Genomic DNA, 24448 nt, shown 5'->3' with positions numbered 1-24448 from the left:
CAAGGGTTTCTGCATGCACAACACATCTAGGAAGTTCCACACAGAGCTTTCGGTTCCTTGCTCTGAGCCATCAAATTGTAAATACTAATTGCTTTAATCTTCTGGAGAATTTAAAATGTATTTCTGGGGGGAGGTAATATCCCTGGGAAGTACTGGCTTGACCAGGCTTAATCCTCCCTTGTACCCAAGATGCCCTTGGCATAGTGGAGCGGGAGAGGAAGCATCGGGAATATTCTGCAAAGGCTCGGATTTATGAATGGCCCCAGCCTCAGCCTCCCCAGCACGTCCTTTAGGGGCCTGTGGCAGCTTTGTATGTAAGGCTGATGGTGGAGAAAGAGCAGAGGCACGCATGGCATAAGGCTTTGTTATTTTCATGGGCCTTATACCGACATGGGTTTTCCTGTCACAGGCCAAGAAACAGGACAAATCTGGATGCATCTCAAGGACGTGCAATTGGCAGCATAAGCTTTCTGGGAGCAGTCCCTGGAGGAAGAGAACACTGGTTTTGTGTCCTCCTCTGTGCGGCACGTGCAAACCATAGCGACAGTTGGGGTAATGGCTTTCTGATGCAGACACAAGAAATTAGCTCAGCTTAATAGCATGCCTCAGTGAACATTGGAACGGAGGACATAATTTTCAGCCAATCATTTACTTCAAAAGGTTCATCTCTGTGTGTGCGGGTGTGCATGTTTCTTTATTTTTGTAATATAAATGTCAACAGGCTGAGAAATACTTCAATTTTGTTTGTTTATTTAAAAACATGCATCTCTATTTTTAATAGATTATGCACGAACTGGTTTTGCAGTTCCTCCTAACCAATCTGAGCCATGTCAAGGAAGTCTGTCAGCGAGATGGACAGACTCACCACATCTCTCTGCTCTCTTGTTGAATCAGACTGCTATGATTAAGTTTCCCATGAGGACATTACACACGTTTTTATTTATCAGTTAAGATTTCTTTTCCCTGAACATCTCCAGTATTGTGTTTAAGCATCTTTGTTTCCATAAACAGCATTCCAGTAAACAGAACAAAGGCAAACACAAAATGTGTGAAGGCCCCAGCTTTCAATGTGGAGCAGAAGGAGTCTGCTAGCATTAGGATTAGGATTAAAAAAAAAAACACCATAGAAGCATTTTTAAATGGAGCAGCGAGGAAGGATGACAGGTGCAGGAAAGCACACCAGTTGGAGTGACTCATTATCGAAAGGGTAAAACCAAAAACACTCTGCATGCCTGAGAGAAGATGACAAAATCCAGATCGGAAACAACAAAGATTGGTCCAAACAATCCAAAGAAAATCAGGCATACAAAAAGGGATTAGGTTAAGTTTCCACATAAAAGTGCTCTGTGTGAGTCCTGGGAGTCAAAGGATCGAGATTAGTGAATTGGAACATTTAATTTTAAATGTTTGTAATAGTACGCATCTGCTAGAAGATAATCACTGGGGTATTGTAATACAGTAGAGTACAAATATATCTGAATAACACAGCAGATTACGCCATTAGAGGAGCGGTAGTCCTTGTTAAAAGAAGCTAAGTTTCAAATTGGTAACAGAATGAAAATGTGCCATAAAATCAGTTTGGGTTGAAATTCCCTAGTCGAGAAGGAATGATAGTCAAAATCCAGTTACCCTGTACTCAGAGGTCAGACAGTCCTATCTAGAGGACAGCCCACCCCATCCCAAGGCAGGGTGCCAAACGGGGGAACCAGCCCGGCTGTTCAAGTGCCTGTCCCTCTCTGCTAACAAAAAGCTCAGGACCCTGCCTGGCAAGCTCTGACAAAATGCTTACCTCTTCAATAAGTGAAGGTAAGCGTGATAAATCCACCCGATGATCAAGGCTGTGCTGCTAGTGACTTGACCAGGCGGTGACAACAGCTGCAAATCACCCTCAGATTAAAGGCTGCAAGGATCAGGTAGGTGCAATGGGAAACTTCAGCTGTCTGCAGGGGGATTAGGAAGAGTTTCACAGCACAGTATTATTTGGACGTGACAGTTTTAGACAGTTTTTGTTCTTGGCCCAACTAGTCAGATGATTCACAAGAGAAAAAGCTGCTGTAGATTTAGTCCTGAGCAGTCTGCAGGAGCTGTTTCTACATATGACTACAGAGGAATAACTCTGTAGCGGTGAGTCTGAGGTATTCAAATCCAGTATCTCTGCAAAAATGGAAAAGGCACCAACATCTCAAGTTCAAGAAGGGAGCTGCTTGCACGTGATGAAGCTAGTGAAAAGTAAATGATGAATCATAAAAGGATAAAGTAAAGGTAAATGTTTTATATGTGATGGAGTAAGCATGGCTTATACAGGTGGAAGTCATACTTCACCAATGTACTTGACATTGTTTAAGGTATCAACAACTCATTAAATGCAGATATGAAAATGAAGCAAAAACTGTGATTATACCACCCTGTGAGCTGTTGGTGAAACTGTGTCTTGAGTATTGCATGGACTTTTGCTCCACTGATACAGCATGACTAGAAAAGCTTCAGAAAAGCAGCAATTAGGATCAGAGACTGGAAACAGAATCTAGGCAAGAGGAGGAAACATTACAGGACTCTTCAGCTTAAAAAAAAGGTGACTTAAAGAATTTTAATGGATATCTGTAAATCATTAATGATACAGAGATAGTAAACAGCTATTTCTCATAACCTAGGATCTAGAAGCATCATATAAAATTGCTGTGTAGCAGTCTTAAAATGAACAGAAGATGCTTTTTCACATAATGTGTAATTAAATTGAGAAACTCATTGCCACAGGGTGCCATAGAGACCAAAAGCATAGAGAAGTTTTAAAAAGTGTCAGACATAGATAAGGCAGGCACATCTGAGCCTTCTCAGCATCCAGTGTCAGAGACTGGCCTGGGCAGGCAGGCACTCCGCCTAGCCAGGGGTAGCTGTTCTTCAATTCCCACCGAAGTCACTTAAAAGTTGGAGGGAAAAACATGTTATTATTTTCTCCACTTCTACCCATCAGATAATAACCTCTGATTATTGCAAACTGGGCTGGATTCCAAGTGATAATTTCAAGATGAGCTCTTCCAGCTAAGTTGTCGTATCCCAGGGACTCGCATTTGTAAATGGAAAATAGACATGAACACCAGGTCTTTTTTAATTGAGTGAAGCATGGCAGCCCCCTGTCTGGTTATTTCAATGAAGATAAACATCTTTAATTCACGTGAAATATATCCCTTTCAATGTGCAATTCAGTTATTTCCACTTTCACATTCTTCTGTTATAGTGAGAAATTGCTAAGAAAAAATGTTAACGGTAACAGGGCTATTTTCAGACTGATGCTTCCCCTTGTCACAGCTGGTTATTCAGAAAACACGGAAAATGGTGTTGTGCTTATCTGCCTTCTTCTGGCGGCTCAGTGCATTCTGTGACTTGTCTTGACGCACCATGAGCCAGGAATGATAAATTTAATTAAACTCCTTAAGCAACACTGTTCTGACTCAGTAAACATTAACACTTCCCCTTATGCCTGGGAAAACACAAAGATCTGGTCTCAGCTTGGGAATAGTTCGGAGTGCTAATACAAACAGCACAACTTCAGCTATTTTTACAAGTGGTCCTGAAAGGTTTTCTAGCAAGTGTTGATCACACTTCTCACTTAGGAAGGTAATTTTCCTCTGTTATACTGTATCTTATGAATGCAATCTCTTGCGTGAATACATGAAATTATTTCTTTGGGATAAGGAGGGAGGGATCTGTGCCGAAAGGTCTCTAAATGGTCCTACCATAGCTAAAAAAAAAACAAACCCAAACAATGAAACAAACCTGCCATGTAACTAGAACTTAAATCTGCAGATATTCCCCAGTGACATGGAGTAGGTCAGATTTTTCACAGCCCCCCTGCCACAGTCTGGAGGGACTAGAGTTACTTTTGCCCAAGTTTGTATCTGGCCAGTCTATGTTTTACACAGATATGCAAAAGGCACACGTACACAGGCATGTGATTGGTTGTACATGAGTTCATATGTTGAGCAATAAGGGCTAACATTGGCATACCAGCGTTTCCCAGAAATTTGAGGTGGCCATACCAGCACAGGGATTGCACCTCTGTGCCAGACAAATCACTTGCTCATGCTGCCCCAGCAGCCATTTCCCCCCATCAGAAGGGCTGTATAATGCTCCACTCTTCAGAATTCACTTTATTTGTGTTGTTTTTTTAACCACTGACTGGTGTTTGAGAAGGGCAGGTTGGGATGCAGAGGAACTATACAGGAGCTCCTCGGTCTCTTGGGGAAGGAGGGCTTTGCTCAGGGTGCGCTTGGAGAGGAACAGCATTGCAGCCATTAATTCTTTAACTCATTCACAAGACGAGGATTTGGTAGCAACGATGTGGTAGAGCGATGGCATACCAGCAGCAGCACGGCTGAGGTCCTGTGGGCCTGCTGGAGGGTCTGTGATTCTTCCCTAGGTGTTCTGGGCAAGGCAGCTTTGGAGCACTGTGGGGATGTGTGCATTGCACCCTGGCCCAGTGATGCATCAGAGCTGCAGCAATTTTAACTCACTGAGCAATGAAGTTGGATCTCTTTTCACTTTTGAATTAAGCCATGTTTAAACTCAGCAGTGAAAACATGGTAAAATAGGATTTTTGTTGTTGTTTCTTATGCCTTTGATTATAATGTAGTAAGAGAAAGCTGAAGGCATTTCTAAATTGTCAGTATTTATGTAAAAGGAAACCAAAGCACCTGCATTCATTTGAAGATGTCAGACCTCAGCCTGGTTACTTGCCTTGATAATCTCCATTATTTCTATTTCATCCAAACTGGATGCAAAAAAAACCAGATTCACTTGTGGAGTTTTTGTGTTCTGCTGCTAAGTGGCAAATTTTATGTTGCCAAGTCTGAAAGCAGGGAAATGTTTGCATTCAATTTTATTTTTCATTTGAAATATAGGATAGAAATATTATTTAAATAAGTCTTTGAAGTCTTATGAGCGCTGAAGTCTCAGTTGACCCAGTTAATGTTCTGTTCAGTCAACACGTCGTCTAGTCTTTACCCTTTTCCCCCGATTCTAAACCACACCTTGTTTACAAATGCATGGGTGTTTAGCAATCAGCCTTTTTGGCCTATGTGAATTTCATGTCTTGTAGGTTCTGGGGGAAAGTGCCGACTGGTTTAAAGGATCCCCATTATTTCACTATCTTTGTCTGCAACTGTGTTTTGTTTCCGCTTAGGAGTCCCACTCTCATTCATCACGTTTCTTTTGTTCCCTTTTATTATCAGGCTGTTGTCTCAGAGAACATGAACTAAACACCAAACACCCCTTTGTTAGTTAGTCGTCCTTATCGTTATCATCAGGATCAGTTCCTATTACATTTTCAAGTCTGACCAGCTTTCCTGAAAGCCAAAATTATATTACAATTAGAAATGCCATAGACGTAATGTGCACAGGAACTTCCTATTCGTATCCACAGAGTTGTGTATCTTGAACTGAGCAGAAAAGCAAATCACTGTTTGGAGGGGGTAGTTCCGGGATAAGGCAGGGTGGACCACAGACCGCTGTGGGATATGTCCGTTTTATCTGCCTTGTTTATCAGCTGAAGAGGAGTTGGTGATTCTTATAAGCCAGCTGGGAGATCTCAGCTGAGTTATGCCCCAGGATATATCTGTTTAACTGTTATCTCAGGTTGAAAGAACTGAAACTTAGGTCTTCAACTTCTGCAGAAAATGGCCCTAACCAGGAGGCAACAGGCCATCCTTATAGGGGAGGGAGAAGATTTCTACCTCTCCTAAAGACACTCTTTCTGTTGTCCAGAAAAGTATTTTAGGATTCACTGACCATAAGATAAAGGAAAGCAGCTCCTGAATCTGCAGAGTTGAACAGGACACGAGGACAGTACGAGCCCAAGCCCCCTCAGCACATCAGCTGCATCGTCCGGGAAAGTGGGTGTAAGAAGGGGGACACATAGAAAAACACCTAGAGGGTTCAGGAGGAAGGCTGGCCAGACAGGGAGCAGAGGCACTGGCCTGGCAGGAGGAGGACACCACCATCGGGTGTGAGTGCCCTACTACCGAAACCTCTGCCTGCAGTCCATGAGAGGAGGTTGCTGTCAGATGCATACAAGTAATCTATATCTATAGGCATGATTATCCTGGGAGTAGGAAAGTCCCACTATTCTCAAGATCCTCATTCACTGCTTTGGTAGCTAAAATGTACTTTGTAGCTGAAACATGTACATCTATTTTTCCTTTGCTTTCAAGATTTCCTTGTGCAGAAGCATTTCTGGCTTCGTCTTTTTTCCTCCTTGAGAACCTCCCTTGCCAACCATGTCACTGATACTCTGGCTCTCAGAGCTGATTTTACCTTATTTTCCTGCTCACTCACCTTCCCTACATTCACTGCAGGGTTTCTGAGTTCCAATTTTATTGACACCTTTCAGCATTTCTTCAGTATGAGAATGACCTGTCTTTTCTCCAGAGATCAGCAGAGAAAAGAAGCTGAATGTGTGCTGTCTAAATCTCTTCCCTCATTATCTCTGCTGCTAGTACGAAACCTTTCATTTTTTTCTTCTTCACTGTAAACGTTGAGATTGTATTTTGATAACCTTGTCAATTCTCCGAGCAGATCTGGCTGTACCTTCAATCAACATGATGCACAAAATGAGGCAAGGAAAGCACAGAGTTTGCAGATATGATTGCTTATAAGTATAGAGACTGCTTGTCTTTTTGTTAGGCAGCACCTATGGAGAGACTCAGGGTGACCAATCTTTTAGAGAATGATCTTTATGTTCTCTCCTAACCCATGGAGATTTTGTGTAACATCCTTCTTAGGCTGCATATTTTCATAATGTAAAATAAAAATAGATTGAAAGTACATTCCTTGTTCCAGGTGCACAAAAAGCATAGAGGGAAATCTGCAGATCATTGTGTTGCACCCGATACCCTGTGTATTGTTTCTCGTGTAACCTTTCCTTTCTGATAAAGATCCTCTCTGTCTATAAGAAAAATTCTGTACAGTTTTTGGTGTTTTGATTTCTTTCTTTCCAATTTTTTAATAGATCAAGATTAGATGCCAACAGTCATATGCCAAATTTGACTGCCTGTACTCATATTGGTTTAACAAGAGGGCAGTGAAGGAAAACAGCAGCTGGGATTGAATATGGTCAAGACTTCTTCACGACAAAGTGATATCAAAACTGGAGTCACACTCTGACAAGAAAACAAATTACATAAGGATGATCCTGGGGATTCATTCCGTTCCCAGAGCATTCCTTCGCATTGCCATGAACCGTGCTACGCTGAGCAGTGCTGCCTCTCTGACGGGGGGATCCTGCTCCGCTGCAGATCATGTGCTTCTGCAGGACACTTTGCACAATCTTATGCAGAAAGCATAGAGCCCAGGATGAAATTTTGGTTCGTAGTCTCTGATTTTGTGTGTCTCAAACCTGGAGAGCCTTACGTAAGATGTTCGAACACCTTGAGCCTGGTGAATAAACTGGCTTTCAGTAAGTAAGGGAGGCTGACACTTTTTAAAAATGCCTGACACAGAAGCAGATCAATTTGAGATGGTTTTTCTCATATCTAGAACATTCCACCTTCTAATTCTTTTCCTTATTTGAGAACTGAATGTTTTACTCTTTATCGCATTTGATACCTTAGGGCTGACTCTATATCATATAAACTGAGGAAAGAGATTATACAATGTAGTTGCCTGTGTTCCTAAGTCAAAACGAGTTTTGCCGTCAGTGAGAACAGCATCGTATCATAATTCCCACGACAGATTGTGATGACAAACAGGATTACAGTCTGTGGCTTAGTATAGGAAAGAAATAGTGGAAGGAAACAAAGTCATAAGAAACAAAGACCCTGTTTTCTTTCAGCTAGATTTAACAACACAAAATAAAGCAATGTCCTGAGAATTTTGCTTTGGGGGTCCCTGACAGGCATTTTATCCTGAAGCTTTTAATCGTCTCAATTTGTCACAATCAGTAAAGCATCGAAGTTGGGGTTTGCTGGCTGTGCAAGTACAACTATGTGTGTTACATTTCATGATACAAAGGAAGAGAAATACAAAATCTGAAAAATGGAAACCTAATAACTGAACCTAAGGTAGAAGAAAAAATTGAGGTCTCTACTAGTTACCTTCAGTGGAGACCAGGACTCACAGGGGTACTGGAGCATCTAAGACAACAAAAGCTAAATGTCTGTAATGTCACAATGCAGAAGCCATATTTTTACCTTCCCAGCCATGCAGAAAGTCTCACAAATGCCCTTTCAGCCTGTTCTAGTGTAGACTTGTTTACACTGGACACTTAATTAAAAAAATCTTCTTAATGATGGTGTTTCCTTTGAGCATGCTCTGTGCTTTAATGCTTATTTTCTCTTCCTGCTCTACTAGCTTAGACATGTTAGAGATTAACATCTTTTTTAAAACTTACTACAACCAAATCATTAGTTCAGAACCAATGCCAGTGAGGAGTAACTCCTGAGTTACAGTCTCACATCTTTTAAGTAAAGCACTGCCCTTTAAATAAACAATACCAAGTTACAGCTATAAATCCCATATGGTTATCCTCTGGGGAAGTATCATCAAAAAGATATTATTCTTCCTGTGTTCAGATCATCTCGCTGAAAGCAATGGCCTTTGATTTCAGACTTTGCTGACCTGCCACTCAAAGCATTCTTGGGGATTGCTGTTGTTTCAGGCTGAGGTGCTGCACAGACTGCAGAAGTCCCATGCCCTGTTAAAAGGATCTGGGGACAAAACCTCCGTATCACTTGCCGTCTTTCATGGCTCTTCTTGAGCACTGTAAGTTTTTGCATCCTCCATGCTACCCACTGAAGGTAGTAAGTGACAGTTTGGAAAGCTAATTACATTTCTAACAAGAAGCCAGGGAAATACACCTTCTCTCTCAAACTGTGACGTGTTTCATTTGATATTTTCATCATTCCCTCTGTGTTTCATGGATAGAGGAGTGGAGGAGCTCCCACACAAAGCAAATGCATTTACAGATTTTCTTTATAATAAAAGCAATGCTTTCCCAAAGGTACACTAACAGTTTTATTGCACTATGAATGCCTGTGTGACTTGTGTTAATGATCTATTGAATCACCGCTTGTCTACAGAAACTGTAATTGTCATATATAAAAAGCAGAGTGATCTAAAAAGGCTCAGTTGTGATATTTAGTTGTTTTGATGCTATGTATCTTTGATACTTTAACAAAACCACAGTTCAGCCGAAAGAAGCACCAAGCACAGAGGACCAGTAACTGCTCTCAGCCTATGCACAGATCCAATGTCGGTAAGACCTCCCAGGTTTTGCAGTTCCTTGAAGGGCTGGCCTGGTTCCTTTAGGATGAAGAATTCACCTTTAATTATGTATTTATGATAACATTGTTCTTCAGCTGCTTCATTTGCTTACCCAACATAGGCCAGCATTTAATCAACATATTTTAGCATTTCTCATCAGTACTGGGGACATAGGTATCCATTATAAAAAATAGGTTCATGTTTAATATTCCCCCTTAATATATATAGCTTCTTTGAGAATGTGTTTCACTTAACAGGAGTGAGAGATCACATATGAATGCTCCAACAGAGTAAGAATGAGTTAAGCTCACACATGTATGCCTTCAAAGGTATGTTAACTTAGAAAGATGCTGTCATGAAATTTAAGTCCAAAACAGTATAATGCAATATTTAAGTATATCTGAGCGTACCCCTTTCTCTTAGCTGGACCTGATTTCCTGTACCTGCTTAGCTCTTGTGGGCAATTTGGTTAAAGCATCAGAGGTGTTTTACAAAACCAACTGACAGGAGAAAGCCTTTAGGATTTATTTTAATGTTTCAGTTAAAGCAGATGGTGCTTAAGTTCACATCCATAGTATATGAGAACCAAACCAATTCCTGGCACTTCCACATCATGCTGTGAATTTTGTTCTTCAGGTTAAGCGAAGCTTTCTGAAGCTTCTAGCACAGGTTGCCCAGAGAGGTGGTAGATGCCCCATCCTGGAAACATTCAAGGTCAGGCTGGACGGGGCTCTGAGCAACCAGATCTAGTTGAAGATGTCCCTGCTGATTGCAGGGGGGTTGGACTAGATAATCTTCAAAGGTCCCTTTCAACCCAAACTGTTCTATGATTCAATGATTCAATGAAGCAGCAAGCTTTTTGTTGTGATTTTTCATTAGAAACGAAGTCCAGAGGAAAAATACCGCACTGGCTGTCATTGTGCAATATGACAAGACAGAGACAACTGAAGATGGTTGTAGATCATGAGGAAACTGCTGGAGTGCACTGAGCCATCCCGAACCACCCCAGCAGTTGCCTGCTCAGGGTTACTGTGGCCACACTGTGATGTCTCCCTAAAATCCACTCCAGTGATGGCTGTAAGCCAGCCATAGGAAGCCTATTTCCACACTGAAAACAAAGTGATTTAAATAATCTGCTCCCATTTATATAATTTAAAATTCAATACACTAAAAATTGTAACTAGTATTTGGTGCAATCTGAGAGAAAATGCCCTACCGCAACAGAGAGGGAGAGTTCCCAACCCACAGTCATCAATATCATCAGTATCAATTAGGTTCTCTAGGGGAAGGCCTGATATTAGATATCATAAGTAATAAACTTTGGAGAGAAAGAGAATTGGTAATGCAGTTACTGCCAAGATACACAGCTATAGCAGTAGCTATACAACTGCTTTGCAATCTACTAAATTTTGTAGGGCTTAAATACGCCCTGAAGATCAGAATTAAGTGTTGGGGAGAGAAAAGCTGTAGAGCAGGCGGGAAGTAAAGGCACACTGTGTCATTGAACAGTGGATAGAGTACTAAAACCAGAAATGCTGCTTTCTTTGCAGCTCTCCAAATGCTTAGAAAAATCATCTGGTGAATCACATTGTGTCTGATCAGAATGCAAATCCAAAAACTGCAAATCATGTGGCTGAAAGGGAATTCGATTTATGGTTGCTTCTCAAGAGGAAGCTGAAGAGGAAATGGCCATGAGTGTGCTGTGGGCGTTGGTGAACACGGCAGGCACCGAGGGCTGTGTAGTATGGTGGGTAGCCCCAAACACCCACTGCCACAGTGGCAGGAAGGGCTCCCTGAAGCCACTGCCTAAAAGCAGCGGCTTTTAGGGTGAAGTTCTCACATTAGGCTCCGACTTTCTCCTTAGACTTCAGGGGTATGAAAGAAGCAGCTCTCTGCTCAGCGTATGTAGGGAAAAGGAAAAATACAAACCACAGCAACAATTTTTCAGCTGGCACAGAGTTTTCTTTTTCATTTTTATAAAATTAACACATGAGAATGCAAGGCAGCACCTCCTAAATTTAAACATTTTAAATGTACAGGTCTAGAGATTTCACACCAAGGATTTTAAAGGAAATATATGAAGACATATTGGAAGCACTAACACTAATATTTCAATGTATTGAAATATTTCAATATATTCATTTGCAATATTACAAAGAGGGAAAAATATATAGAATAACCTAATAGGCAAAACACTGGAATGGTTTCTATAAGACTGTAGCAGCAAAGAAGTAGAGGCTAAAAATACAAGTAGTCAGTGTCATGGTTTCATGGAAGGCAGATCTTCTCAAATGAAATTTCACTGTGTTTGACTCAGCAACATTTTGGGCAATACCATCTACTTGGGTTTCTGCAGAGCATTTATATCTATTTATATTTTTAAAATAAATGTTTATATATTAATCTATTTATATTTATATATTTAGATTTAAAAGCTTTTCTCTGGTGAAATTAGAAAGGCAAGTGGTAAATCCAGACATTCACAGACAGGACTCAAGATGGATGAGAATGGAGACCTCAGATGAACTGAGCTGATTTTGCTGGGTCTCCCAGCATTCAGTTTCTAGTGCAAGGCTATTCAGCCTTTGTGTTGATGATTCACAGTGTGTCACAAGTCTTTGCATCTCAGAAGATTGCATCGGTAACACATACTAGGAATTGGCTACTTAGTGCTCTGGATCTGCCGTGTACATGTTCCTGATGCAGTAGGGTTTGTTCTAACATCTACAGAAGAAATATTCAGTTATTGGAGGGAAAAGCTTATTTCTACACATTTTCAGTATGAGAAAATATGCTGGAAATTAGCAGCCCTGAGGAGAATTAAATGGGAAAGGGAAACATGGGGGAGAAGACAAATCATGGTGCATCTCTGCTTCTGCAGCCATATGGAAGGAGAGGTCACCTTGGGTGGGAGGTGGCCTATGAGCCAGGAGGCAAACCTGCCTCCCCATGCAGCCCAGGTGGGAGATTGCCTGCACTACCAGCCTTGAGAAGAGACCCAGAAATAATTCAGAGATTAGGAAACAAATGTCACTAAAGGAAATGGGGAGGTGACTTGATAACCACATCTCATATGGAGAAGCTGGTGTGGTTTCATCTTTGGAAATAGGAGAAAATGTGCTCCAGGAATTATCAGCTGAGCTTAGATGAAATGAAGCTTCCTTTGAACAGAAAGAGGAGTGAATGACTTAACACTTTACCCAGAAAAGCAATAGATGCTGCTCATGTGCTTTCAGGTGTATTAGCTATTGCCTTCCTGCCTGTGGGTGTGGTAGGGAAAGTTGTGTGTGTGTCTGTATGTGTGTGCATCTGGGGCGCATCCCATACCCACTGGTGGTCTTCTACAAAGAAAAAGAAACTCACTGCTGTGCTTTTAATGCTCATAAATTTTGCAGCTCTGCAATGGGACAATGATTATAATAAAATTTCATGCTCCAAGGCTTCAGGGTCAGGAAAAAATAACACCCTCTATGCCACCACCAGTAGGTGCTCCAAATCCCTCTGGGACCTGATGGAAGAGTCTTTTCATTTTCCATGAGTTCAGGAATGCTGGGGACCTTGGGAACTTTTTACCTGCCTGTGCCTGTGGACATGGTTTTACTGCCTGAGATCATACAAACCAACCCTCAGTGCTGCTCAGTTTTGGAAAATGGCTAACGCTCAGTCTATCTAAAAAACATCAGTTTGATATTAGGTGTCCTGGGATCTGCAGGAAGGCAGGTGAATTTATCTGGTACTCTGCTTTTGACTTCTGTGAAGGATATGATAGAAAGTAAATTCCAAACTGAATCTGAAAATATTCTACTTTTTTTATACAAATATTAATTCAGAGGGGGTCATTGGTAATACAGAAAAGCAAATCAGAAAAAAAAAAGACTGAATGGCTAAAAGGAATGGAAGGACAGATGAAGTTCAGGGAAAGCTATAAAATAAAATTGCTATTACATTACTAAACAAACAGAAAGAAAGACAGAAAATGTTTGTTTAATTCTAGCAGGCTCAGATAAGGACAGTGGCCAGTCTAGTTATCCCACCTCTCCTTTCTGTTTTCCTGTAGAGGGCTGACATTAATCAACATTTCATTCTGTTAGACAGTAACAGAGAAATGTACTTTAAAAAAGAAAATATACTAATACAAATTACAGAAAACTTGCAAACATGGAATACAGCTGTTATTTGCACAAAGCAGAGTAATCATGTATTACCCGTAGCAAAGAAGTTAGAAGAGGGTTGCTTAGGGTATTTTACTTTGTGCTAAGTGAGAGAAGAGTCTGTGATACCTGAGCTTGGATACTAGCTTATCTGTTTTACATATAATTTATGCATCTCTTCAAATAAATGTTGGCGTTAGTCAGAAGCCTTGAGACTGCATTAAATTTGCCACCACCACATCATCAAAAGGAAAGAAACAGATGTCAAGGACATGAAATGCCTAAGCAACAAGAGCTATTAACCCTCACTTATTTAACAAGATGCAACTTCTCAAAGTTCATTTTACTACAATGTTGAGATGAGTTGAGCATAAGCAGAACACAAACCAGAAAAAGAGCCAGACTCCTTAAAGCTGCACATGTAAAGCAGTATCACTTTATGTTCCCCCTGTCCTTTTGCCTTCTCCTGGGATGAAGACCCTATATGAATCTTTTGGGCTGAGCCAACTGAGCCTTTTTTAGACTCTAGTTCTACACTTTGTGTTCAGTCTTTACTGAGGCAAAACTCCCAACAGAATTATTATAGCATGAAGTGAATTGAGAGAGGCATTGACCTCACACGTGGTCCACAATGCCCGTTTTCTAGCCTCCCTGGCTTGCTTATAACAGGCAACAGCAGATGCTTCCAAAGCTAGTCGAGAGACACAGTCTGCCCCGGGCCACCTGCACCACTGCTCAACCCCATCGCCTCTTCTCCAGAGATCCCATCCCCTCACTTCTTTCCTTGCCTGTTTACTCCTTACTAATCTTTCCCCTAATCTCACCTGGCTCAAGCCCTCCGGATAGCCCTCAGCAAGCTGATATCTTTACAAACCCTTTACCTGGGCTGCGGTGCTCTAGCCCCAAAGGGAGCTGGGCATTTTGTTTGGAGTCAAGGAGGGAAAAGCTCTGGGCATATCTTCAGGTTAGGGAGGTGAAAGCTAAAAAATCACTTGTCTTCCTCCCAGGCCTTTGGATTTGCACAGTCTAATGAGCCTGATGGGAAGCTCTGTTGGGCAGGAAATACCAAGTAGGAAGAAGAGCTATTTAAGCTAAAACACAACATTGATACAGGAATGAGAAAGGCTAATATGTCCACAAATTAACCTAGGCTGGAAATTCAAAACTTTCTGAGCTTCAGAGAGGCACAGAAGCAAAACACCATCCTGATAACTGTTGTGGGAATAAAAAACAGTAATTAGATTTTAAGATAGAGCTTCATCAGTTAATGAATAGGATTACTTTACCTAATTGCTTGTAAAAGCAAAAACTAGGCTTCATGACACACAATCCTGTGCAACAGCCTATTCAGAATGCTGGGTCTTCAGAGCAGCAATGGTCCCTTCCCATGCTCTTTCGAAGTGCCGACATAGTACATCCATGACTGTGGTATGGCTTTTTTTGTGCAGCTGTATTTAAAAAAAAAAAAAAGACTGGGGGGCAATTAAACAGGAAAAATAGTTGTGAAGCTGGGAAAGGCTGTTTGATTTTGGGGGGATATGCAGAGTTGTGCTTTGGAAGAAGTTGTCAAGTTTCTCGCATCTCGTGGCAGACAGTCTGTTTGCTGGGGCTGCCCCAGGGTGCAGCCACAAGCCAGCAGCCTCAGCCAGCCACTCCAGCAGCAAGAAGGGATTGCTCTGCTCGTGGTTGTTTGGTGCCATCTATGGCCAGATACTTGTTCACACATCCCAGGATCATTTTAGGAAGGCAAGCTTGCAGATTTTAATGAGATCAGAAGCTACACCGATATACAATGCACCTATAAATATATCTGTGGATATTCATGTATCACTTCTCTGCCAGCTGCTGGACAGTACCAGGGAGCTCCTACGGGCTGTTAGTAGCTTCTGGAGTTGCTAAATACTTTTCAGATTGGCCTTCTTAGCCAATGCACAGTATATTAATTTGGGGTATGGAGTTAGGAAACTTTACTAGAGAAAAGAAAACACAGTGCTAGAGAAGATACAGAGTCTGATTTTCTACACGAATGATGTATTCATTTACAGACATCAGTTGTGTGTCAGCCCCTTCTTCCTCCCCATGCAGCCACAAGGACTGGCAGTCATTCTCAAGTGCCTCAAGTACCTTGGCAACCTCAAGTGCCATGGCCAGAGGTTGTTGTGTTGTTTCAGGGGATGCTGTCTTGCTGTGCCCATGGCTTTGCAAAGACAGCTCTCAGATGTAAAATCTACCTAGAGGCTAAACAGAGGCCTTGGAAGCATCGTTCATCCCCAGCTGTGCTGCAGCATGTCGGTGTGTCCATCTCTTGGTGAGCAACGTCAGCAGCGCTGCCTATCAGCTCCCTCCCCAGCAGCAGCTCCTCTGCGGGGGCAGCCAGCAGCGCCGGCAAGGGCATGTGCACAGACCCAGTGCTGCCTGGAGAGCTTCCCTGTCTTGAGGCAGAGGTCTGTGTCTCCTCTCTCCTCCCACCTGGTTCAGTCCCACTGCCTGACTCTGCATTTGTGGACAGCTGTGAGGCCTCCCAAAGTATCGCTGGAGGAATTTAGGGCACACCAAGGCTAGGATCAACCCTGTCTAAACAGCCTCTTGAAATAAGCCTCTCTCCTAGATGACATACAGGGAAGGATGCAAACACCTGCACGTAGATGTCTGCATATCTAGGCCTACATGTGGGCCAAGTGTCCAAATTCCTGCTATCACTGAGCAAAGGCCTGAGTGGAATGCAGCACCCACACACAGGCACCTTGTGCCGTTGCAGATGTCCTCGTGTACCTCACTCATCCACACAGAGCTGCTGCACAGGACAGCGGGACCTGCAGGAGACCTAAACCTTTCTGCAGCAGGTGCTGGTGGCCCAGCAGGACACCCAAGGGGTGCTCAGAAGGCTTTAGATGCTTGTGAGTGGGCAACAGTAGGCACTTAGATTCAAATACGTTGAGCTGGAGCTGAATCCCACTGGCTGTATTGCTATCTTTTCAGAGCTACTGACGACACACGACCAGCTGGTGCAGTGTCTATGTGAAATAGGCCTCAGAATTTCCTTCAATTACTCATAATATTGCACCAATAATTTCTACTGACATAATTAATGGATGAGATGCTGGTTAGTCAGTTTAGGTTGTGGGAACTTCTAGTGAATTTAAAAGAAGAAGGATATTTTAACTGACTATTTAAATAGTCAAATGACTCAAAAATTGTTTACAGATCCATATCTATAGTCCCAATCATCTGATGTTTACTCAAGCAGCGCATCTCCCGACAACATCGGTGAGGTTTCTCGTGTAATACTCGAGTGAAGAAGGTGGTGTGCATCTGCACGTCGTCTGTGTGAGCTAGAGAAGGGGGGTGGGAGATGCATTCCCATATTTTAACTAAGATCAGCTGTTTCACATTGATGATAACGTTGTAGACTACACATGAGCTAGAATTTTACTAGTCAGGGGTTTGAAGGCTTGGAATTTGAAAGCCCCTCACTATTTGTGACATTTACTTCGCCAATAGACAGTAAATTACTTTGCTGGATTTTAGAAAATGACAATACATAGAAAGAGATACTGCTTCAAGTATTCCAGCATCTGTAGGAACCAAATGTCATGAATCAATGCTAGTTATCTAAACTGTTTAAGACATATATATGTAATAGAAAGCAATAATTGTAGCTGGGGAGTAGGAAAAAAAAAAAAAGAAAACAGATCTGTATCCCTGACATACAAAATATACAAGAATATTAAAGAGGAAAAAAAAGCCAGCTTGAATATATCAAAAGTGTGTGCAGGATCACTGAAAGAGAGAGTTTAATATGTTGAAGCTGTCAAATGACAAAAACATTGTAGTACTGGGACCTTTTCTTCTCAAGATGAGTAGGAGTAACATTGCAGCAGCACTTATAAAGAATTTTGATGGCTTTTGTAATATCAAAAGTACAGGAAATAGAATTGGATATGGCTCTGTCTGAATTTGGTCAGTGATTGTAAAACTATCCCATTCAGTCTAATAATCAGCAATTTCTTAAGAGGTCTTTTACTCAATTATCCTCTTATTTTCCAATTTAGGCCAGAGGCAGAGGTAAGGCTGGACCAGGCAGACCTCTCTGACATGCTGTCATTCTCCCGCCTGACAGGAAAGGTAAAAACAGAAGAGGGAAAACAAGGTACAGTGAACTTTAGAAAGACAGATATTCACTGAAGTGACCGTGTCAGTATAACACAACTGGCATTGTCTGTGGTTTCAGTATGGTGTATAGAAGCCTTGAAGAGGCATCTGGCTTTGGAAAATCAATCTGATCAATATATAGTCAGAGAAATAACATTTTATGCTTTACAAGAGCAGTTACTTTAAGGGTAGTAAATATTGCAGCCAGCCTCAGAAACATACACCTGAAATATGGGTTTGGTCTTCTTCAGATGGCAGGAGTGTAATACTTGGTACTTACAAGTGTGTTTATTTCAACAGGAAGGAAAACGTTTTTTGGTTTTGGCTAAGAAGATGAAGAAGAACTGAGACTAAGTGAATCCTTTAGGTCATAGGTCATGACAGAAAGAGCAGTGCAGAATTCATACATTCTGGGTCTAATTATGAAAAAACACAGTAATTTTATGCAAATCAAACATGTGAAAGTGAATGCAAGTATATGAATGCTGTGTTGTCCTCCTTCCCGTTTGGATCCCAGCATATTCTTTTTTTTTATTAGGCTGGTCACTATAGTATAAACAGGTCCTAAACCCTTGCAGTATATGTCCTAGAATTTCTTTTCTGGATTTATGGCCTGACATTTAAATTCCTGTGATTAGGTGATGAACTTTTTAGTGTAGCCATTTATAAAGAATTTATCATTTGTCTTTTTTGCATGAGGGTGTCCCAATCTGGGATCTGTAGCCCCAGCAGAGACTCAAATGATGGTATAACATCTGTCGGGTCTTTCACAATATTGCTTTTCATGCAGCCTACCCTTCTTTTGACCTTTTTAACACAACAAACCCATAAGAGGATGGAGGAGGGTTTTTCACAGTGTCTCAGTGCAGTGACTTCAATTGGCTGTCTTGTCGTCCTAAGCTCTGTCTTTGCTCAGCTGTACCACACAGGCCCCAGCATCGGTCACCCCCAAGCAGAGGTCAAGCTAAGACACTGTGAACCAGATCCAAAAGGCTTCTGCCTCCTGAGAAAGCCCAAGAGAACCATGGTCTGTATTTGGATGGCTAGGGCAGAGGGGTATTCACATAACCATTGTTCCAGGATGATGTTGTTAAAAACTCAGTTTGGTATTTAAGGGTTTTCTGAATGAGAAAGGCATATCCCAGGGAGGGTTGATAACCTGGAACCAACTAATTTATGCATTTTTTTCTCTCCATGCTCACAGGAGGAACTGGTGTTTTCAAAAAGCTGAAGCATAAAATTAATCATTATTGTTTGACTATTCTGATGGCTTCACTGTACGTACTTACTATCAAAATTATTTGAAATATCTGATGTAGGTCTCCTTTTGGAGGATACTTCATGAACTTTCCAATCAATTGTACATTTGTGGTTTTGCCTGTAGGTGTGAATTAATCTTGGATATATGTCTATCTTTTACTGGATCATGTCTGTACCTTAGAGGGACTTCTTGCACTTCATGATCCAGTGCCTCAAAATGCAAATCTAAATGAAAGCAGGAAAACTAAGTCTGCTTTCAGTAACTGCAGCCTTATCAGAGTATTTGCTGTACTTGACCTTTGAACCCAGAATATTTTTTATTATAGCAAATGTTCTAGATTTAAAAAATCTTCTTAACATGGAAGGGGTTAATTAACTCATCTGCCTTTTATGTGCAGGGTATGCTTCAGAGATAGAAAGGAAAGAAACATCTGCAGATTTGTAACACTTGAACATGTCTTTATTAAAAGAAACTATTACATAGCCAGCAGCCTCACTTCCCGCAAGGCATCTAAATGCAGCTATACAAATAAGACAGTTTCTGAAGTTGAAGCAATAGTCAACCCCACTGAAGCAGAAGAATCTATCTTTTCTCTTGGCTCATTGACAGAGATGCAGTCATCCCCAAAGCCCAGAGTTATCCACTGCTGTTAATCCTGCTTCCCTTCACTGAGAATGCAGATGCCTTCAATTTGGCCCATCTTTGACAACTTTGCTTGCCTTCAATACCAAATTTGCATCCATTATTTCGGTGAAATCTGGATGACTAGGATCTCCCCTCTCAATCTGCTGTTTTCCAAAGCCTGTGATGCAGCCCTGGTTCCCGCTGTATGCGGGGTTATGTCCCAGAAGTGTTCTATAATTGGAACTGACCACACAGATGTGCTTCAAGAGACTATGCAGCTGACATGCAGAAAATACTCATACAGTAAAAAAAAAAAGTTGTTGGTTTCAACTTGCATCATTGCTGCTTTCTGTTGGCAGCTTTCCTCCACAGTATTGCACATCACTCTGCCTTCATCCATTTGAGCAGAGGTAATTAATACCTTTTCCATTATTAAAGCCTTGGGAACAGAAGATGAACCCTGCCTTCGTTAAAGTCAATGGCAGAAGTCCCAGGAACTTCAGTTCGTTGAATATCAGGCCAAAAGGGTTCATTAGATCGTCCTATATATCATTGATATTGGTGTTGTGTTGGACTACTGCCTATCCTCCAGATGGCATCCAAGCTGTGAACCCGAAGGGACAGCAAATTGACCGGTATCCTTGGTGGTGACATGTTCCCATGATTAGTTACCATTTCACTAAAAAAATTATATCTTTTTTCCTATTAAGCTTCCCCAGTTTAAAATTCCAGGGACTGATTTGTTAATAGCTTTCCTTACCACATTCAAGACACTTATCCTACCTATCGTATTTTATCCAGAAAGATACTGATTCACTGTAATTAAATCTCTCTTTAAAATTCTAACATCTTTAACTACCTCACTTCATGACTGCAATTTGCCAGAAATTATCTCGTTTCTGTGTCTTTTGCCTGCACTTTTTTTCATTCTGCCCTATCTTCATAAAAACGAACTCTGTGTGGTGTTTCAATATCCATCTCACCCAGCTCCACCTACAGTATTATCTTCGAACACTTCTGCTGGTTGGAACCCCATCCAGCATACCATGTCTTCTCATGTAGGGTTGCTTGCCTGTCTGTCCTTGCATCCTGTCCTGGACACATCTCCCTTATATAGACACAGTTTGAGTACATTGTTCCCAGATGTATAAGACTGCTTTGAGCTATATTAAAATATATTTTGGTGTGGTTAATCAAATAGTTCAGATTGGTGTGTGTGATAGCGCAGTCCTCATCATTATTTACTATATTGTCAGTCCTTGTCCTCTGCAGACCAGGAGTGTTAGAGGTCATGGGGAGGGTTGCATATGCTGCAGCCATGCATCCTATGTAAAGCCCCATTAGAAATACTCACATTTGATAGTAATCCCCGAGGACAATTCAGAAATGCTCCATTTAGTTTGTTCTTAATACTGTTTAAATATTCTTTATTGGTATTTTGCACTACTTATCCATACTCAGAAAGCCAGGTGAATGTCCTTACAAAACTCCCTCAGGTGGCAATCACATTGCTACTTTTATCAACTAAAATTAGTCTCATAGGAAAATGGAATACGTGGGGCCAGGCTTCTGTAGCCAAGACCCCTAACAGAGCTGAAAAAGCTAAGGCTACAGCAGTAAATGCAAAAGGTAAAGAATTTGCCAGAAGCAGGGTATTAAATGTGTAAAACTACAGTGAAATGCTCTTTGGACTCCAAGTCATCCCAGTTAAAGGCAAGCTGTATGTATTTCCTTGGTATTCTGTATAAATACAGTTCTGAAGTCAGGCAGCAATGCTGGACATTTTATACTAGCCATCAGAGCCTTGGTACCTAATCATCATGGTCAGGTTAAAGGGAAATAATGGTATTAATAAAGCTTTCTTGTACAGCATGTAAACAATTTATAAAGGCTTACCTCCTAATAAAATTATACCATAAATAGTATTTCATAACACCACTTTGTGTTTGACACTTCTATTGCAGCATGCTGTTGCATAATACTTCACACTTTTATAGCACATTCCACCTGAGAATCTGACCCTCTATCAAGAATAATGAGTCGAGCTCCATGAAACTGCCCTGAAGCAGACCTTGTGCTAGTCCCAAACTCTAGATGATGAAAGGGAATGACAGCAAGGATAAGGAGTGCCTAAGGTCACTAAGAAATTCTATGGCAGAACTTATTCTGGAACTAGATTTCCTATTTCCTTGCCTTAGGCTTTCACCACAAGCCTGTTCCTCTCTAGAGCATAATACTGGAAAAAAAAAAACACAAAACAAACCCAAACCCAAATCCCCCACCTTTTATTAAGAAATAGTTTCAATATTTTGCATGGAGGTGCCCATCCCCCCAGTATGTCAGTGCATTAATGTGCTAAAGAAGACTTAGCAGTGTACAGAGTTTGCAAAGTCAGGCTCTCAGTATTTGGGAGATGCTGGAATGAAGGATTATGTACACCCAAATGATGGTATTTTTCTGAAGATCATTCCTTCTGTGCACTGAATAAGTGGAAATAACTGGAAAAACTCATATGCAATCATGTAATTAAAGAACGTTTCAGGGTCATGTAGCCAGTCTAGCTGTTGTCAGTGTGACTCCTGCTTCACTAGCTCCAGAAGTCACAAAATGTGCAGCGAATAAGGCAGGGGACTGCAGGCAATTGAATGCTGCCCTGGAGAAATTGATGCTATCCCTGCCTCTGTCATTCTTCATTTTCCTGTGGCCAACGGGAGACATCTGGGTCTAAATTAGAAAAGGGCTAAACATTCACAGCTGCAGTTAAAATTGCTAGTTGGATTTTGAACACATGGAAAAAATCAGGCCCTGAGCTTCTAAAATTGGGCACCCAAATTTAGAAAATACTTGATAATTCTGGGTTTAACATCTGTTCTTCAGGTTTCTCTGTCTCAGGTCCCTGGGCATAAAACTGAGGGTAGAGTAACCTCAAAACAGAGCTGTAGGGATACATTAATTAATGTTGATAAACAGTGATAATATTGCAAAGAGATCATCATAGTAAATCTCATGAGGAGATTAATAATTCAATAGAGGATTTGAATAATTGTGTTGATAATGTGTAAGTAAAGCTTGAGCTTACTGAAAGTGGAATATTTGATTACCTTTGCCCCTCAGTGACGTCTGTCCATCCTCCAGACAAAATGAGGCAGGAGTGCTGTGGGAAAAAGATGTGACTCTGTCATTAGTTACAGTATCATTAACTGCACTCACAAGTGAGCTGAATTAGAGTTACTCTCCTAATTTTGGCACTGCCTAACTTTTAAGAGACTGAAAAGCTCTTTGAAAACAACATTATTTTATTACATGCCTCTGCATACTAAATCCTATGTATATTGATTTTTTTAGTATAATTTGGGTGTAATTGCCATACACCCAATGGCAAGTAGCAGTTCCTGTGAATTTGCAATTTATGTGATGCGTACAGTGAATTATGGGTAGAGAAAGTAAGCCAGACTGCTGTTGTGAACAGACTGAAATATCACATACAGATAATAATCAATAACACCCCTTTGTTTTAAATATATGCTTTCTGTGCTGCCTTCCTCTGCTCAGGCTTATTTACTATGAAAATCACATTTCTGCTGCTCCTGAGAAGCTGGTGTACTTCCCATATGGAAAAATATTTGGTCTCATGGTGGGAGCACAGGCTGTTACATATGACTTACGAACCGCTGTCTTCAATTACACAAGCACCGCCTTTGCAGCATTACAGAGCAACCTGCAGAAGGTCCTTGGCATCCCACCGGAGGGTTTTGGCAGACTGCACCCCAGGAATGCTGTCCCAGGCAAAAACAGAACACACTGATTTTAAAGGGATTTTTGCTAACCCATGCATGGATATTGTGTTTCAAAACCCACATGGCGGAGGGATGCTAGCAACTGCTAACAACCGCTGCGCTGCTGTTCCTCTGCCCCAGGAAAAGTCCTTGCACAGCTTTGCCACCACTAGCTTCATTTTGCCTTCCCACAGGCCCTCCCCATCACCAGAGGGATTTCCCTGGCACTTTAGGGATGCAGAAACCCCATCCCACTGTCAGAAAGCACCAATATAACAAGGCTGGAACTTTTTTCGCTGATAGTTATTAGCCTGTTTGCTGGATTGCCCTTCAGCTGCTGCTTGAAAACCAGGCTAGGCAGACCTGTGGCCACGACAGACTATGGGGTGATATTTCGAAGGGACGATGCAGCTCAATGAAACACTGCATTTCGAGTTTATCTTCTCTCTAGGTGGTAAAATAATACAAGCTCCACTCGATTCTTTCGATGCCACCAGCTGGCTCGCTTCAACTGCTTCCAGGTATCGGCAGCCCCTGTGTCAGTTTGGCACCAGACCTTGCAGACCGACTTCTACATCACTAGGAAATCGTGCTGGTACTTTTACTGATTTACACCTACCCAAATAAGAACAGGACTTTTTACTTTCAAAAGTCAGGTTTTTATCCATATGCAAAAATTACACAATGACAAAAACTAGAACCCTGTTATCTATTCCAACACCAAGACAGAGACATAATATAGCTTAATTCTGATGCCAACTTGTAATGAAATAATCTGTTTCATATTATTTCTGGTCTAACTTCATACAACAGATTTTAATAGATTTTTTTTTTACATTATGTTTTTTAATTTGGAGAGGAAGGACTTTTTCTTCCGGCTTCAGACAACTTTTAAGGCAGTCAGCCAATATAGAAGGTGTATTTGGAAACTTTCCCTTTGTTCAAATAAGACAGCTGGGAGCAATCCAGATTCAATGCAACGCTTTCTTTAACCAGCTCTCATCAAATTTATTATTCTTTTTTTTTAGACTAGCTTTCAAATGAAACTGATGAGGGTATTAAACTACGAAAAAAACATCCAAATGAAGGTCTGACTTCATCTCTCAAAAAGCAAGTGAGCCAAAGTTAAAACTGTCACTGCTGGGAGACCTCTATAATATTAAAGAGACACAATGAGAGCAAGCTAAAAATGGTATTTCAGGATTAATTCCATTTTTTTGTGTGTGTTT

Source organism: Phalacrocorax aristotelis, chromosome 3 (genome assembly GCF_949628215.1).
Source record: "Phalacrocorax aristotelis chromosome 3, bGulAri2.1, whole genome shotgun sequence".
NCBI lineage: Eukaryota > Metazoa > Chordata > Aves > Suliformes > Phalacrocoracidae > Phalacrocorax > Phalacrocorax aristotelis.
The sequence above is the reverse complement of the archived record's forward strand: the minus strand, read 5'-3'. Positions refer to the sequence as shown.